We start from the raw sequence: 6,335 nt of genomic DNA on the forward strand, positions 1-6,335 counted from the left end.
CATAATATGTATTTTTAGAAATTCTATTGGTTTTGGCACTTCCCTGAAGATTCACAGAGATCTTTTAGAAATTCAATATAATGTAACTATGAGGTAAGGATTAAGAATAATGTGGTATTTTCAAAATGACACATATGAAGGTATCTTAGTAATTGATAGTTATTTTGAAAACAAAGGTACAAGGGAAAAGTCAATTTATCCCCCAAAATAAAACTATATCATCATCAGGATGATTTTCCACAAACTAAATGGAAAAAAAAAAAAAAAAGAATGGACTCTGGAGTTATATCACTAAAATTTGAGTCTTGGATTTGCAGTCTTGAGCATTGAACCACCACGATCTGTTTCTTCATGTTTAAAAATATGAAGTAACAGTTATTGTACCTATTTTATAGTGCTGTTGTGAGTTCTCAATAAGTCACAGTGGAAAAATGTTCTTAGGAAGCTATCTCCTGCATACTTATGACCTCTTGTTACTATTATCCAAACTCAGTAATATACACATTTTTCCGTTTCCAGGTCATTTTATTCAGAATCTTGTGTTTGTTTCCTGAATTAATCTAGACTATACAAAACAATGTAAAAATGGCTACCATTTTCTCTCCCTGATGCCCATCATGGGGACAATAACCTGGGCCATTTAACTCAGGGGGTTCCCCAGATTCGGTCCAGTAAATGAGGCCAAGTGACACTCTAGCCCCTTGAATCATTTTCAGATGCATTTAGCTGCAGTGAGGAAAGCCTAATGGGGTGTGGAGGTTAACTAGGCTATGGAGATAATTTGGGGAAAAGAGATGGTACCTGGGGCAAGAGCCTATCCAAACAAAAGAGTGTCTAAGATGTTTATGATTCCTTCTTGTGCCTCAAAAAGTGACGTTTACTCAAAGAAAAAAATGACAGAATGTCCATCCCTTGGTTCCCTTTCCTCTCCACTCCCACTCCTTTTCAGCACCCCATCCCCCCAGACTGAACCCTGGGTAGGGCTATGTAGCAGGACACTCTCTCAGGTGAGGTCAGCAACACCGAGGGACATCTCCTCGATGGAGGTGTTGTAGAATTTCTCAAAGAGCCCTTTGTCTTCTTCTGAGACCGTGTCAACACCCACATCCTTAGGGCCAAATCATCTACCATCACCTATTCTCTGGATATAGTTTTCCCTGTTGGTGGGAATGTCATAGATGGTGACTAAAGAAACCTGCTGTACATCAATGCCTCTGGCCAGCAGGTCAGTGGTAATCCATACTCTGCTAGAGACAGTGCAGAACTCCCTCATGATAACATCTCATTATCCTTTTGGCCCCTATCTCTGTGCATTGCAGTCACGGTCAAGTCTGCAGCTTGCATCTTTTCAGTGAACCAATCAACCTTCATTCAGGTGTTGAAGAATATGACTGCCTGTGTGAGGGTCAGCATTTCATACAAGTCACATGGTGTGTCCAGAGTCCAATCTTCCCATTCCACACCGATGGAGAACTGGCAGATACTCTCCAGGGTCAACTCTTGCTTCTTGACCAGAGTCCAAATGGGGATTGAATTTCTTGGTCACCTCAAGTATGTCAGAAAGCATTGCAGTTGACGGAAAAACCACCTGGGTGCTGCTGTCAAGCTTTTGGAATATGTCATAGACCTGGTCTTTGATTCTGTGGCTTAGCATTTCATCAGTTTTCCTCCAGTACAAACATCTTGAGGTATTTGGGAGACAGGTATCTCCAGTTAAGCATATCAAACACAAGACATGGGGTACCCACGACAATATAGGAAGCTTTTATCTTCTGTATGTCAGCTTCTGTATGTCAGCTGGTATCTTGGTCCCCCAAGTGTGGCAGAAGGCACCCAAAGAATTTCCTAATGCCATGGATTCCTTCTGTATCTGCTGAGCCAACTCTAGTAGGTGTGGGGCCAAGGCCTCTGTAGCCTTTAGATATTATTTTCTCCTTACCACATCAACTTCATGATGCATGGACCTCTAGTTTTTCATTTAATTGAGCAATCACGCTCAACTGCCTCATGCTAGGAACACCTTAATCCTGGATCAATCCATCCAGTTAGCTTTCCCATAGCAACTCCAAGACTGATGAAACCTATTAGACAAATACATACATACATACATACATACATACATATATACTACTTCTCAGATTTGGTCCCTTTCTCAGTTTCTTAATTCAAATTTAACTAAGTCCTCATTCATGCCTGGAAATAATAAATTCTTTCCTTAATAATTGCTATTTTCCAATTCTCTCCTTTTTATTCATTTATTTTTTGTTACCAATGGCCCTGCTACTCATCCATAATCTTAACCAGGTGAGCCTCATCTCTCCTTCACCAACCGAAAATAGAAAAAAATCAGAAAGATCCAATTCAATGTGTTGCAGAATCGATATAAAAAAAAAGTGGCTGTTTTCCCAGTCCCAGATTGGGCTTGAGCGGTCTCATCGTCACCACTGATACAAAGAATGGCTCGCTCCTGGATGGCAGAAGGTTTCTCAAAACCATAGGCAGAGATGCCATGGAGAAGGGACTCAGAGAAGCTCATGTCATCAAAACCGTTGATGATCTCGTTCCAGTTACTGTCAATGATGCCTTCAAGCTCCATCCCTTCCAGGCCACTGTCTCTGGATCAGGAATCCTGACTCAAAGACGTGATCCTTAGAAACTTCAAACTCAGTAATATATTTGGATAGAATTTCTCATTTAAGCTATTCCAGAGGCAATTTTCATTGGTCTGGTCAGAAGTTAATATGGAAATAATGTACCGGTCACTTATTGATTTTGTATACAATTCACATACTCTTGCTCCTCCATAATACATATATAAAAAGTTATTTCAAGTACATTTTATTTTTTAAGATCTCCTGACAAGTGTTTTGCAAAATATACCATAGATTGGGAAGAAACTTTTTATGAGCCTACAAATCTCTTCCATGTTGACAATATCCTTGTTTCCTGTCAAATATTTCTAAAGAGGCCCAGACTTATTTTCTTCTCACACATACAACTGTGCTATAATTGTCATATATATATATATGTATATATATATATATATATGATATTTAATTATACATATAGTCACTGATTGCAAATGAATACCAAAACTGTCAAATAATCTTACTCTATTTTTATGGAACTTTTAGTCTTCTCTCAGAAAATACTTTTATTTTCTTTATTCCTAAACTTCTCATGCTGCATACAGATTTTCACCTGATTACCTTTCCTTATGCTTCCCTTAGAAAATCAAGACAATTAAGACGGACCTAATTCATCCTTTCACATCAATTATATGCATCTGCAAACACTTGGGCACAGACATTCTGCCTTTTCTGTAGTTACAATTAAAGGTCTTGTTCTGTGTTTTGTTTGTTTGTTTGTTTTAATGTCTTCCTTCCTCTGGTAGGAATATGGATCGCATACTCTCTCAACTTTTCAAAGATATGTCTCCAGAAATTATATTCTAACTCTTTGTATTATTAATTTGGCACTCACTACTAATTCTTCAAGGAAATGAAATATTATTCAAAAAATTCCCTGCTTCTATCACCCCTCTTTAAAAATTCTCATTCTACAAGAGGATTATGTTCTTCTAATGCATGCACTCATATATCAGGATTTGTCATGTGACTTCCTTTGACTAATGGTATCACAGTGAGACTGACACATACTAACTTAACAAGAACATTAGAAGTATTACATGGTTTTCCTATTCTTGCTTTCCTCTAATATGAAGAAAGTTGTCACAGACTATGAGTCTGGAGTTCACTCTTGTCTTACAAGAGAGCAGACACAGAATTGAACACGAGAGAGGCTAATGTCAGGGAAGAGAGGAGAGCCCCAAACAGGGGTTTTGTCTCCGTATTAATTGAGCTCGCAAGATATCACTCACGTGGGGAACATGAAGAAAACAAGATCTTACACACGTGAACATGGAGAAAACAATCATTAACTTGTGTGTATAAGAAGCAAAGGGTCTGGGAGGGCAAGTGGTGTTTGTGATCAAGGTACATTGGCTCCAGATGGAAAGTAATTTCCTGCAGGTGATATTACAAGTTACTCGTGGTTCATTATAATATCTCACTTGCTAACCTCAGGCACTTTGACCCCATGGTAGCAGCTTTTTGTCCGCAAGCTTTTATCTAACTCATTTATGTAAGGAGAACCTATTTCCCCACAGGGAGTGATGATCCAGGGAGGGATGTTATTTCATGTTCTCAAATGTTTATTTACTTATTTTTGAGGGAGAGAGAAGAGGGGCAGAGAGAGAGAGGGAGGGAGAGAAACCCAAGTAGGCTTGGTGTTGTCAGAGCATAGACCAATGTTGGGCTCAAACTCATGAACCGTGAGATCATGACCTGAGCCAAAATCAGTAGTTGGATGCTTAACCTGCTGAGCCATCCAGACATCCCCTGGAGAGGATGCTATTTCAGCCAGAGCTACACATGACCTGAACTAAACAAGAACCAAATTACACAAGCTGGCACTAATGACAAAATTTTAGAAAATATACGGTTTTGGGGCGCCTGGGTGGCGCAGTCGGTTAAGCGCCCGACTTCAACCAGGTCACGATCTCACGGTCCGTGAGTTCGAGCCCCGCGTCGGGCTCTGGGCTGATGGCTCGGAGCCTGGAGCCTGTTTCCGATTCTGTGTCTCCCTCTCTCTCTGCCCCTCGCCCGTTCATGCTCTGTCTCTCTCTGTCCCAAAAATAAGTAAACGTTGAAAAAAAAAATTTTTTAAAATAAAAAAAAAAAAAAAAAGAAAATATACGGTTTTAAGCTCCTGACACATTTCAGTCCTGGACAGTTTTGGATCTGGAGTCTGTCTGTAACTTCTGTTGTAAAATATAGTCACCACTTTCCTAAGGGATAGACACTCAAAAGTCAGATCAGCTGAACATATTCAGAAGTGATATCTTGACTTCACTTCAAAAATGGCTTTTCAGATTGAAAACTAGTAATCAATCTGCTAGTTTTTTTTTTTTGTGATACTAATCAGACTCTCTCCTTCTTGATCTTCTACCACTGAAATCACACGAGACAGATGCACATATGCTTGTACTGTCTGTAATGCCTTTAGAGCTCAGTATTGAAAGATAACAATTACACATTGTTGCTCAGAAATTTACCCTAAACATGGATAAAGGAAGACAGCCTTCCAACTCTGATATATTCAGGAAATCTTTTGTTAAAAACACGAGTCTTTCCTTCCTCCCTTCCTCCCTCCCTCCCTTCTTTCCATCTTTCCTTACATAAGTAAAGACAAGGGAGTGTAAAGCATCCTGAGATGCTCTGGGAGTCACAGGCATTTCCAGCATTTCAAAGTGGCTAGTTTCCTGTGTGTGTAAGAAGTACTGAATAGGGATTTTGTCACGAAACCTTGCGGCATAGATTTCTTTGCTTTGTAAGTGACGAAAAGTGTACACGAAGCATGCCATTATAGTTGTGCGTATCTATGAGGAGTATATTAATTACACCATGAATCCATATGAAACATGTCACTGCCTTCAGGAGCAGCTTTCATGGCTACCTCTCAATGCCTAGAAGACACGTGTCTTAATGGTGTTCATACCATAAACTTAAGTCTGCAGCATGAGAGCAATAATTTTAATTGCACCTAAAACGGATTTAAAGTATTGTACTAGGATAGCAGAGACACAGGACACTTGTGAGGTTTCGGGAATAGCAGTGTAGCATAGGGATAAAGTAACTGCCAAGCAGCGTCAGGAGGTGCTAGGATGGCCCCTTAACACCAAGTCAGAAAAGAACTCCGTCCACCCTTGAGTAACTTTTTAATTAACTATTAGGCATATTAATTAGGGTGAAGAATAAAATAGACTGAGACCGTTATTGTGAAAATAAACCAAAATGAGCTTTTAAAGTTATGCAAAATATTAAGATAGAATACATTTTGCCCAGAGAAAGATTTATTTGTTTTTGACAATGTAAATAGAAGGGTATAATTGGAAATTAAGTTTATTATCATTTTTATGTCAGTATTTTTTTTCTGAACTTCGCACTGGGAACATTGATGAATAAGGCATTACAAATGGGTGTTCTTCATTTCAGAAATACATCACATGTTAATGCATTATAGAAAGCTATTCCATAAAGTAATATAAACATCTGGTTTTGAGAATTTTTTTCAGCTAATATCAATTTTATTCTGTGTGAGCTGTTTTTTCTTATTTTTGTCCTAATTTCCTTTTAAAGAAATATTGTCAAAACCTTCAACATGTGAAAAACTATTTTTATAAGAAGAAAAGTTGACTTCATGCAGGTGTGTCCAGTCCAACAGCCTTTCTTGTGTTTTTGTTGTTTTTTTTCCTACAAAATTCAGCATTTGCC

At 38.7% G+C, this 6,335-nt stretch overlaps 1 pseudogene; it reads right to left on the minus strand.

The window, feature by feature from the left end:
- Positions 1–1,003: 1,003 nt before the first annotated feature.
- Positions 1,004–5,425, minus strand: LOC121033243 (eukaryotic initiation factor 4A-I-like; annotated as a pseudogene).
- Between the last annotated feature and the right edge of the window lie 910 nt (positions 5,426–6,335).

This window comes from Herpailurus yagouaroundi, unplaced genomic scaffold (genome assembly GCF_014898765.1).
Source record: "Herpailurus yagouaroundi ecotype Mexico unplaced genomic scaffold, PumYag 142, whole genome shotgun sequence".
NCBI lineage: Eukaryota > Metazoa > Chordata > Mammalia > Carnivora > Felidae > Herpailurus > Herpailurus yagouaroundi.